At 39.4% G+C, this 12324-nt stretch overlaps 1 protein-coding gene across 10 annotated transcripts in view; it reads left to right on the forward strand.

Moving 5' to 3' along the window:
* EPB41L2 (erythrocyte membrane protein band 4.1-like 2) overlaps nucleotides 1–8705 on the forward strand; it is a 163956-nt gene extending 155251 nt beyond the window's left edge. For all 10 annotated transcript variants that reach the window (XM_010834618.1, XM_010834617.1, XM_010834616.1 and 7 more), the window contains one exon: nucleotides 7443–8705. The gene's annotated coding sequence lies outside the window, so the exon portion shown is untranslated. The remainder of the gene's footprint in view (nucleotides 1–7442) is intronic.
* The last annotated feature ends 3619 nt before the right edge of the window (nucleotides 8706–12324 follow it).

Below are 12324 nucleotides of genomic sequence, written 5' to 3' on the forward strand. Positions count from 1 at the left end.
GGCTGCGATCTAAAAGTCTACAAGCAATAAATGCTGGAGAGGGTGTGGAGAAAAGGGAACCCTCTTACACTGTTGGTGGGAATGCAAACTAGTACAGTCACTACGGAGAACAGTGTGGAGATTCCTTAAAAAACTGGAAATAGAACTGCCTTATGACCCAGCAATCCCACTGCTGGGCATACACACCGAGGAAACCAGAATTGAAAGAGACACGTGTACCCCAGTGTTCATCGCAGCACTGTTTATAATAGCCAGGACATGGAAGCAACCTAGAGGTCCATCAGCAGATTAATGGATAAGAAAGCTGTGGTACATATACACAATGGAGTATTACTCAGACATTAAAAAGAATACATTTGAATCAGTTCTAATGAGGTGGATGAAACTGAAGCCTATTATACAGAGTGAAGTAAGCCAGAAAGAAAAACACCAATACAGTATACTAATGCATATATATGGAATTTAGAAAGATGGTAACAATAACCCTGTATGCGAGAGAGCAAAAGAGACACAGATGTATAGAACAGTCTTTTGGACTCTGTGGGAGAGGGTGAGGGTGGGATGATTTGGGAGAATGGCATTGAAACATGTATAATATCATATATGAAACGAATCACCAGTCCAGGTTCGATGCATGATACTGGTTGGTTTGGGCTGGTACACTGGGACGACCCAGAGGGATGGTACAGGGAGGGAGGAGGGAGGAGGGTTCAGGATGGGGAACACGTGTATGTCTGTGGTGGATTCATGTTGATGTATGACAAAACCAATACAATATTGTAAAGTAATTAGCCTCCAATTAAAATAAATAAATTTATATTTAAAAAAAAGTAGAATTGAATTAAGTTTGGAAGTAAAACCAGAAATAAGATATATGTGAAAATCCATAGTAATATTATTAGCTCACATTTACTGAGGGCCTACTCTATGCTGAGCTTTATTGAAGGACTTTACCATGTATCATTTCAGTTAGTTCTTACAGTCACTTGGATGTAGATGATGACACTGAGGCCTAAAGAGGTTGTCCCTCACCCAGTCATACCGTTGATGCCTGGCAAAGCCAGAGCTGATCTTCAGTCAGTTTGACTCCACACTGCATATTGCTGTGCTCTGAGGGATTCACCATGGGAATCTTTGAAGTATAGACTCCCACCAGTGGATTGCATTGACCAAAAAATTTGTTTGAGTTTTTCCGTAAGATGTCATAGGAAAACCTGAATGAACTTTTGGCTGATTCAGTAATTGAAGCATACCTCATTTTAGAAAAATATATTTTGGACAGAATTTCTTTGAGGCTGCAGCTACAATATGTAGCTAAGTGCACAAGTAAAACTTTTATAGATTTTATAGAATAATTATGTTTAGAAATGAGGTAGAATTGATGTTGCTTTCATTTGAGAGGATATTCCACAATTGCCATGTGTAGTAATTCTTTAGGGAGAGTGACTGGAATGTGCATAAAGGCTCTAACAGAAGATTACTGTTAGCTTTGAAGAAAACCCTCATGCGAGCCTCATGAGAAAAGTGGCCTTCACACAGCATTAATGTATTCAGGCAAACCAAAAGATGCAAATTATTTGTGGAAGAGGTATTTTGCACCCTTTGACTGAAAAGGAAAAGACACTAGATTTCATTTTTCCTTCTCTGTTCAGCAGTCACACAAATATCTGTGAGAGGAGGAAACAGCAGTAGGTCAGGAAGCAGATTCCATAGATGTAGTTCTCAAGCAAAGGTCTCGGGAACACACAAAAATTATTAAAGTAGTCCAAAGAGTGTTTTATGTGAATTTTATTGATTAAAATTTGCCATTCACAAATCAAATAGTTTTCAAAATATTAAGTTAAAAATAATCACCTAGTGAAAGAAGCCTGTCTGAGAAGGTACCATGTACTGTATGATTCTGCTGCTGCTGCTAAGTCGCTTCAGTTGTGTCAGACTCTGTGCAACCCCATAGAGAGCAGCCCACCAGGCTACCCCATCCCTGGGATTCTCCAGGCAAGAACATTGGAGTGGGTTGCCATTTCCTTCTCCAATGCATGAAAGGGAAAAGTGAAAGTAAAGTCGCTCAGTCATCTCCGACTCTTAGCGACCCCATGGACTGCAGCCCACCAGGCTCCTCCGTCCATGGGATTTTCCAGGCAAGAGTACTGGAGTGGGGTGCTATTGCCTTCTCCGACTGTATGATTCTAACTATATGCCATCCTGGAAAAGGCAAAATGATTAAGACAGTAAAAAGATCTGTGGTTGCCGCTGATCTCATTAGAAGAGTCTTTAAATATAGAGAAGCTATCAAGCTCAAGGGGCCCAAAATACAGTTTTCCAAAATTATCATTTTCACATGAAAACTTGAATTTTATCATTGGTATCAAGTTCTGTCAACTGTTTTTCTTGAAGTGACAGGCTCATCTCATTTTCAAGCAAACACTGGCCAGAAATCCAATGCCAGAGTGGTTTCTGCTCACAGTTCATGCATTCATATGAATTCAGTTTCCTTCTCGACATCCGCTGCACGTTTGTATGCAGAGGGAATGTATTATGTGTACTTCCCATTTTATCACACAGAATATTAAAAAGATGTACTCTCGGGTGGAGATGTAAGAAAAAATGATATTTTTTTCCCGTTTCACCAAGGACAACCTTGAGAGAAACTGACTGGCTTGCTTTTTATTTCACTGTGAGTGCTTGGTGGTAAAGAATGCAGTGACTTTGGGTACAGTTTGGTGTCACTCCCTTGACCTGTGTTAAGATGTCGGCAGGTTTACTCACCATTGTTTCTGCATCATCAGTGGAGGTGTTCACACCGTGAAAGGGGCAAATAGTGTCTTAGGATGATTATGAAATAGCTTTGATTTTATAACCCTCTGAAAGAATCATGGTGACCCCCAAGGTCTACAGACCACACTTTGAGAACTGGCGGGTCTAAATTATAGTGATAATACAAGCATTGTAAGAATTGACTATTTCTTGGTTTAACCAAATAGATTATCTATCATACTTGTGTTTTTTGGCTCTAGGGTTTTATAGTCTTACAATGAAAATTCTGTTTTAAAATTTAAAAATGCAAATTGAGAGCCAAGGAAGACAAAAATGAAACTTTAGAAATAACTGAAATTCATAAACTATCATATTTAAAACTGTTTCACACTTGAGTACATGCACCTCATTTTTATTGAAATAGTTGCATGTACCTTACAGAAATAATTTACTCATGTTTTTAAAATCTCAGCTATATTACTGCCCTATGGTATAATAGTTGAATCATCATTATCCTGAAAGGTTTTATATTTTCTTGCATTATTTTGTGTTATATAAAAGCCACAGTTTTGCATTTTTATTAAGACTCCCCTCTGGATGAGTGCTTTACCGCCCATCATTTAGGATGATCTTTTTAAAGTGCATATTTGCTATGTACTGAATCCATTTCTGGAGTAGAACGTGCTCAAGATTGAGGCCATGTGAATCCCTGTCTCTGGAAACTCTTAAGTTTGTGCTTTTCAGATAATTTTGTAGCACCATGCTTGACTGATTGCCCACACTCATCAGGCACACTGAGAAAGATAAATTTAAGAATTCTCTGGACCCTACATGAAGACTTAAGGTAAAGTAGGCAACCAGTGTGTATGCTTGAAAAATTGAGATGCAGAATTAGACCTGTAATCAGGTGAAAAGGCTGTATTGATCTATTCTCTCATTGCCTGATAGAGGGGGACACAGGCTAGGGAATGTGACTTAGACATGTTCACTGACATTGTATAGTCCAGGGGTGGGAAACTGAAGCAAGGAAATAGCAGTTTGGTTTTTTGTTTTTACTTGACCAAAATTCAAATACATAAAGTATAGCTCATACTTAACTGTTAGAACCACATCCAAACTCAAGGTGAATGTTATGACACTGTCAAAAAGTGAAAGCGGGTTGAATTAATGCTGTAATTAATGTGTGTCAGTTTGCATTGACAACCAGAATTCTGTGTCTGTGAGGTAGTCGAAATTAAGAAAGCTTTTAAAACTTGTACAGGTTTTCATGAAGAACCATGCCTAGTTTCAGATTGATTGGGCTATGTAATAAATTATTTAGACCCAAAATGTAGTTTGCTTAAAATGGCTAAATAATATGATATTTTTCCCCCCCTGCTAAAAAGACAGAAAAAATTTAAATGTCAGATGCTTGTGTATTAATGGCGTTGGTGATCCCCACCTTTCCTCCTTCCCAGCTCAATAGCTGGATGTTCAGTACTTGGGAATATATTTCTCTTGTGTTTAAATGCAAAACACAATAAAAAAGGATAAACAAGGGCTTCCCTGGTGGGCTCAGTGGTAAAGAAGTCACCTGCCAATGCAAGAGATACAGATTTGATCCCTGATCTGGGAAGATCCCACATGCCATGGAGCAGCTAAGCCCCAGTGCACCACAGCCATTGAACCTGTGCTCTAGAGCCCAGGAGTCACAAGTGCCCAAGAGCCCACACTCCACAATAAGAGGAGCCACTGCAATGAGAAGCAGCAACAAGGACCCAGCAAAAATGAATAAATAAAATTATTAAAAAGATAGATGAATGTGTAAATGAATTACTTCCTGTTCATCCGGAACAGTAAGGAACTGGGATGTTCTGATACATTGAATATCTAATTAACTCAGTTACTCAATTTATAGTTTTTTAAAGAATGAGAAAAAAATATAGTGAACATTAAAATTACAATAAAAATAATTTTCTTTGATTCTGAAAGTTGTTGGGAACACTAAGAGTACATTAAGGCTGTCATTTGTAATACTTATTAACCAGAAAAAAATGGATTTATTTTACTTTCTAATGGTTTGATTGTGAATAAATGAAAGTACATGATATTTGGATTTACATGGGTAACTAATTTTATCTACATATATTTTAAGAAATGTTGAAGCTCTTTGAAACCAAGATCTCTTTGATGCAGTTTCTCCATATTCCTAGATTCTTATTTGTTTGCTAATGACTGAAGCAGACTTAATTTTAGCTTTCTTTTACAAATTAAAAATTTAATCTTTGGTGAAAACAGATTCAGTGAAATAAAGTGTCCTGGAAATGTGTGAAGGAAGTGGAGAATACAATACTACTTCTCATTCTTTATGAAGATTTCCAAGTAGTGTCAAGTCAGGGGTTCATTTTCTGTAACATAAGCTAGGCAGAGTGGAAGTTGTGTTCAACAAATGATACATGTTCACTATCAAAACAGAGTTACAAGCTCTCAAAAAAAAAAATAGGAATAGACAAACCGCACAACTAAAGGTCACATTACGCTCTAATAAGTTTGATTGGTAGTTTTAGCTGACCCCTTTACCGCCCCCCACATTTCTGTTCATGATTACTAACCTAAAAAAAAAGAAGACTGTTTTCTCCATTGATTTTTTTTTCCCCTGCCTAGAATTGAGCAGAAGTCCTATTGAGTAATGAAATAGCCTAGAGCAGACAGCAAGGTGGGAAACAGTGAATTCGATTAGGCAATCTGTCCTGAATAATCAAGAGGCTATACTAATATCTGTGATAAATCTAATTGGTGGGGAATTTTTTCATTAAACAAGGCAATTTTATCTAATCAAAAGAATGTACAATCTAATTGACTTTGGACCAATGCCGCTTGGAAAGGACATTAATTACTGCTCTCCACTGCCCTCTCCAATCACCTACCATTTGCGAAAAATTTCAACCAAGCTGAAATAGAAAGTGAAACAATTGCCTTCTTAAAACTCCTTTCTCTTGTAGAGACAATGCACCATCCTTACATTTTGTCTGCCTCCCTGTCCACTTCTATTTTAGCCCACTCTCCTACCTACCTGCCTCTGATAGTTGGCTTCCTCAAGACATGCTCACATGAGACTAGTTCCGTCTGTTGGTCTCGTGCATCCATTGGTGCCAACTTGCGGATCTACATCCCTAATCCTATGACCTCGCCCAGGCTCCAGGCCTCTCATCCTCCCATTTTTGAGGTCCCAGATTCCACACCTGTTAGTCTCCTCTGGTGTCTGCAGTCAGATCCAAGCTCCTCCTCTTCTGGTTCCCTGACTCAAACTGAAGTCATTGCAGTAGATGGACAGTTGACTGTTTTTTATTTTTTGTCTGAGTGCTGTTTCTGAATTCATTATTTTTATGTTTTATTGTATTGGCCACAAAGTACCTTTTTGGAAAAACCCAAACTAACTTTGCCACCAACCCAGTAAATCAAGCTCATACTTCTCAGTCTGTTATTAAAAAAGTAGATCTCGTGTTTTTTTCTTGCCTTTGATTACTCACCATACCAATGCTTAGCCTCCATCACTTCCATTTCTCCATTGTCCTGTCTCCCCCACCCACCGCCCACCTCATTCATTCCTGTCCTCCACCCCATAATCTGTATACTCAACTGTTATGTTGGTGCAAAAGTAATATGTGGTTTCAGGCCCTGAATTTTAAATTGTTATAACTAGGCTGAAACACATCTTTATTAATCAAAATAGGAACCATTACAATCAACACATTTTTGCCAATGAGAAATAAGATTGTTTATTCCTATAGCATAAAAATCCGTGCCTTTGGATTCTACAAACTCTTGGAAATCATTTTCGGTATCCTAGTTGTGGAAGCATTTTCCCTGCAAAAAGTTGTCAAGATACTTGAAAACGTGGTAGTCAGTTGGCAAGAGGTCAGGTGAATATGGCAGATGAGGCAGAACTTGGTAGGCCAATTCGTTGAACTTTTGAAGCACTGGTTGTGCGATGTATGGTTGGGCATTGTAGTAGAGAAGAATTGGGCCTATTCTGTTGACCAATGCTGGCTGCGGGCATTGCCCTTTTTGGTTCATCTCATCAATTTGCTGAGCATATTTCTCAGATGTAATGGTTTTACTAGGATTCAAAAAGCTGTAGTGGATCAGCCTGGCAGCAGACCACTAAACAATGACCATGACCTTTTTGGGGGGTGCAAGTTTGGCTTTTTGGGAAGTGCTTTGCAGCTTCTTCTCTGTCCAGCCACTGAGGTAGTAGTAGCTAGTAGTGGTATACAATCCACTTTTCATCTCATCTCACAACTGGATTGAGACATGGTTCATTGCAGTTGCACAGAATTAAGACAACACTTGAAAATGACGATTTTGTTGATTTTTGGTCAGCTCATGAGGCACCGATTTATAGAGCTTTTTCACCTTTCCAATTTGCTTCAAACGCCAAACAACTATAGAATGGTCAACGTTGAGTTCTTGGGCAACTTCTCAAGTAGTTTCCAGCATGCTTGTCAATCCTCCAGATATTTTAAGGCCCTCAAGAGCGAATCAGAGTCTCATACTTATCTTCCGGTAAAGTACTATTTACTATAGAACCAGGCAGATAGGAATTGTCTGGTTACTTCATTTGGAATTTAATGAATCTTACATTTTTTCCCCAAGCCTCTGTCTTTGGAATATTTAAGCCTTCTCTTTCTCTTTTATTTTCCTTCTAGAAATTCATTTTATAGACAACATTCAACTTTGTGAACCTGAAGAATTTTGACCATTCCAAGTCTTAATGCCACACCACTGCTCCAGCGAATTTATACTACGACTGGTTACAATGGCCAGAAGCCTGAAGAATTAAAACGCCAACACCAAACCTTACCTTAACAGCTCTGGTCTATACCATTCCCTTGCATTTTAATATATTGTTTTGTTTTATAACCACTTCTAAATATTATTTCTTTTCTTTCCTTTTTTTTTTTCAGTTAGAGAGTTTTGTTTTTTGTTTCCTGTTTACTTTGTGTACAACTACCTGCTTTTTGTGACTCATTTTGATCAAATGATAGTGAACAAGGCCAGCCACAGCTGGTAGGTGCTGTTCACTGGAACAGGTGCTGTTGTGCGGAAAGGAGACTCTGTGACTAATTTTGATAGTGGCTTTCCTTCTTCCGGATGCTTCCCATTGGGTTCTTAGAAGTCAATATTTACAGAGTTTTCAGTTTGCGGTAAATACACTGTATGAGAAAACGTTAATGCAGATTTAAAAGTGTTTCTTACATTATGAAAACTTTCTAATGTTTTGAAAATTTCACTGGGGCTATTTTTTGATAATGAACCCTTTTGACTTTCCAGTCCTGTGACTTTTTACTTTGGAGCAGAAAGTCCAGGAATCTGCAGACTGGAGAACTACGATGAAGTTCACTGACCACGCACTGTGTTCAGAGACCCTGTCGCACCACAGTGCCGATCCTCCTCAGACACGGGCTCTTCGGCAGCATTCCAGAAACAGGAGGGGAGAGAGAGTGATTTCTTCCCTCCTACTAAAATATTCAGGCAGCTTAAAAATCTTAGTGCTTTCTTTCTTAACATGTCCAAATTTCCATACTTTCTATTATTTGAACACTTGTGTAGAACACTTGACTTTGTATTAAACCCCCTTGTCTCCATGTAAAAACTGACCTTTTGTTTATCAAGCAGGTGTTATCTCTTTCAGATAGCGTGATGATTCACAGGTGTGAGGATGCTGGGATGGAGGAGTAGGGCCATGGTGGGGGTTTTTTTTGACAGTTGTAAGAAAGTTACACCAGTAAAGCCGATGCCAGAGACCTGATAGGGACGTATTAACTGTATTGAACATTCTTTCCTTTGCTTTGCCCCCATGTATAGTTATGATGCCAGATTAGATTTCTAGAAGCTTCAAGTTGTATTAAATGATATTTTGCTTTCTGTAATACTGTTATAAAATAAAGTTTGTTTATTCTCTAAACTTATCACTTCTCTTTTTATGAAGGTTTTAAAAAATAAGCTCGAGTCCTCCTGTCAGTCAGAGGTTCTAGTATTTTGTGGGATGTAGCATTTTTTAAATCTGTTATTCAGATATTTTATAATTTCATGCTGCTGCCAGCTTCACCAATTTCAAATGGCTAAAACAATGTCAAATGTTTGTAAATCTACTCTTTAGAATGCCCATTCCTTCTGCCTGGTTACATAATCCACCCCCAGCTTGTACAAGTTCTCCAAAGCATATTTTTGCTTGTTTTCTTTGTGTATTTTTTGTTTTGTTTCAGGAAATGTTTTAGCTGCACCGTCTAAAATCTGGTCCTCTGCTTCAGTTTTGCTTAACAGTCCACTGACCCTTAATGCATGAGGCAGAACGAGCTCTGCCGAGGGCTGCACCCATGTCTGAGCAGGATGGTTCACTGTGAAGCTTTTGCCCAGACTCATTTTCTTTCAAATGTTAAAAGCATTATACAGCAAATGACCAACAGGGTATGGTATATTTCATTTAAAATACTCTGAAGAATGTCTGTCCCTAGTTACTTAAAGTGAGCGTGTTAAATATAATTTGCATGGCTGTCTTCTTTGGGGTCAGTTCCCACGGAATTCTCTCTCACCTTGTGAAAGATCTTTCTTGCTTTCTCTAGAATTTTTACATAAACAACTCCTCCTCTCTGGGGAAACCTGTCTCAGCAAGCCAAGCCATAGAGATATAATGGAACCAAATACGACTCTGTAAATATAATTTGCATCAGAAAGTATGTATATGTAGCATTTTTATTTAAAGCAGAGGTTGAACTTGCCAGAGTTTTTTTGAGAACCACATCCTTCTAAATTTCTAATGATAGCTACAGTGATAGGAGACTAAGTATGTCTCTGGCAGCTCCAGAAATGCCATGTTCAGTCAGGGCTCAGTTTTAGCAGGTGGCAAGGACAGAGTTTGGGGTCCCAGAGATATTCGGAATATCTGTGGGGGCTTGGTACACAAGAAGCATCTGGGAATCATGTTGATCATGCCACCTGTGATGATGGCAGCAAGACCTTCTATTTTAGTATTTTGTGTTTCTTGCAAAATAATTCTCAGAATGTTAAAATTTCATTGTGTGAACTGAGCTTCTAAAATCCCAAGAGGTAGAATAAGAATGTAGGTCAACAGGGTTCACTGCTATGAGACATCTAGGTGCTAATTGTTTATCTTAAGTCAAAAAGCAATATAATTTGAGGGTGACAAGCAATAATTCCTTTTAGTTATATAGGGTTTTTATGACTCTATCACATGCACCTTCCAGTGATCTTGTGTGGAACACAGGAAACAGAATAATGCATATTCCACAGGCCACAGCAGGATGGAAATGATCTTGTTTAAAAACAGCAGAGAGCTGGTGAATTTTGGGCACATCGCTGTTGTGAGTAGTTTCTGTTTCCCTTTGTGATGCGCACAGCATTCCTCACTGCATAGACCACAGTTCATGGAGTGATCATCACCAGGACCCCAGTCATAAGGCAAACTAGCATAACTACTGCCCAGTGTGGACTTTTAAGTTTTCCCCTTACTTATGGATAAAATTGTATGATGTCTGTGAAACATCATATAATTATCTGAGAATTCAAAATAATATGGGGATAGGGAGGAGTGAGTTGTGCTTTAGGTGAAATGAGATTGGCTGTGAATTGATAATTGCTAAAGCCAGGAGGTGGTAAGTAGGGGCTGGTTATTTCATTCTGTTAAAATATTCCATGATGAAAGACTAAGAAATCCCGTAAAAGCCCCATAATTTAAAACAAGTCCAGTCATGAGAACATTGCTCTTCTGAGTATGGTGCTCTGGTCAGTTTCCAGTAGAGTCTTACACACTTGCACAGGACATATGCATGTCCCTGCTGACACAGTGAGCATAGGCTTAACTATATTTGCAGGAGTCCACATAGGTTTGCATTTGGATCCTCGCATGCACCTGTTCATGTGTGTGCTGGGATCAGGCCATAGCGGGGAGTTGACCCCAAAAGAACACAGTCGGCTGACAAATCTGAGGTGTCTAACTCTTGATCCTTGGCCAGGGCCCAAAACACTGACCCTCTGAATAGTCATGATGCCAAATTGGGTTAATAGTAGCTTCAAGTTGTATAAAATGTTTTGCTTCAGAAACACAGGCTTGCGGTGCCTTATGCTGAGTAACTGAATCATGTAACTTCAGTGAAGGTACTTCTCTATGAAGTGAGGGTAGTAATACATCCCACACCAGGCATATTCTCAAGGTTGCTGCTACTGCTGCTAAGTCACTTCAGTCGTGTCCGACTCTGTGTGACCCCATAGACAGAAGCCCACCAGGCTCCCCCGTCCCTGGGATTCTCCAGGCAAGAACACTGGAGTGGGTTGCCATTTCCTTCTCCAATGCATGAAAGTGAAAGTGAAGTCGCTCAGTTGTGTCTGACCCTCAGCGACCCCATGGACTGCAGCCTACCAGGCTCCTCCATCCATGGGATTTTCCAGGCAGGAGTACTGGAGTGGGGTGCCATTGCCTTCTCCGTGATTCTCATGGTTAGATAAAGTAAAAATGTGTAATGTGCCTAGTGGAGCTCCTGGCACAAAAGTGCCCTCCAAAAAGTTTACCGCTGTGAGTATTAACAGCACTGCGTGAATTAATCCACCAAAGGTAAGTAATGGGAGATTCTGCCAGGCTGAGCTGTGTTCTTGTGAGAACTTGCAGGATAGAATTCTGTACCGTTATGAACTAAGTTACTTGGGAAGCCCGTATGGAAAGTTTTGACTTCGGATTGTATAGATGCAACTTTCCTGTGAGCCCTGCAATGTCAGGAACCCGATATGGTCTACTCATCCATCGTAAGTAAGGTGGCCAGTGTAAGAGGCAACACAGTTTTTTCCTAAGATTCTTGACTACAGGCTTCCTTACCACAGACTCCTTGATGGACTTCAAGGGTCTAGGCTTTCTCCCAATATATGCAAATTTACAGGTATACTCATTTTTCCTAGAGATTAAAAAAATTATTCCTGGCTCTCATTAAATTCTCAAAAGGCTCTCTGTTACCTCAATAGAGGTTCGGAATTTCTGCTCTTAACAATCTGGGTTTTGGAATATAGATTTAAATTTTCTTAACAGAATTTCAATCTGGTGGTGATGGTGGTTTTTGTTCAGTTGCTAAGTCGTGTCTAACTCTTTGCAACCCCATGAACTGCAGCACATCAATCTTCCCTGTCCTTCAGTGTTTCTTTGAGTTTGCTCAAACTCATGTCCATTGAGTTGGTGATGCCATCCAACCATCTCATTCTCTGTTGTCCCCTTCTCCTCTTGGCCTCAACCTTTCCCAGCATCAGGGTCTTTTCCAATGAGTCAGATCTTTGCATCAGGTGGCCAAAGTATTGGAACTTCAGCTTAGCACCAGTCCTTCCAATGAATATTCAGGGTTGATGTCCTTTAGGATCGTCTGGTTTGGTCTCCTAATTATAAATAAAATTTTTAGATATGTACTTCCTGTTTATGTTCTGTGACTCATTTGCCAGGGTGAATGCCTTTGCATAAATGTTGATAAACAGAGGCTGCTTCTGATGAGCACACTAATTATAAATTCAGAAAGCAAGACTCAGGAACATTTG

This window comes from Bison bison, unplaced genomic scaffold, assembly GCF_000754665.1.
Source record: "Bison bison bison isolate TAMUID 2011002044 unplaced genomic scaffold, Bison_UMD1.0 scf7180017864035, whole genome shotgun sequence".
Lineage (NCBI taxonomy): Eukaryota > Metazoa > Chordata > Mammalia > Artiodactyla > Bovidae > Bison > Bison bison.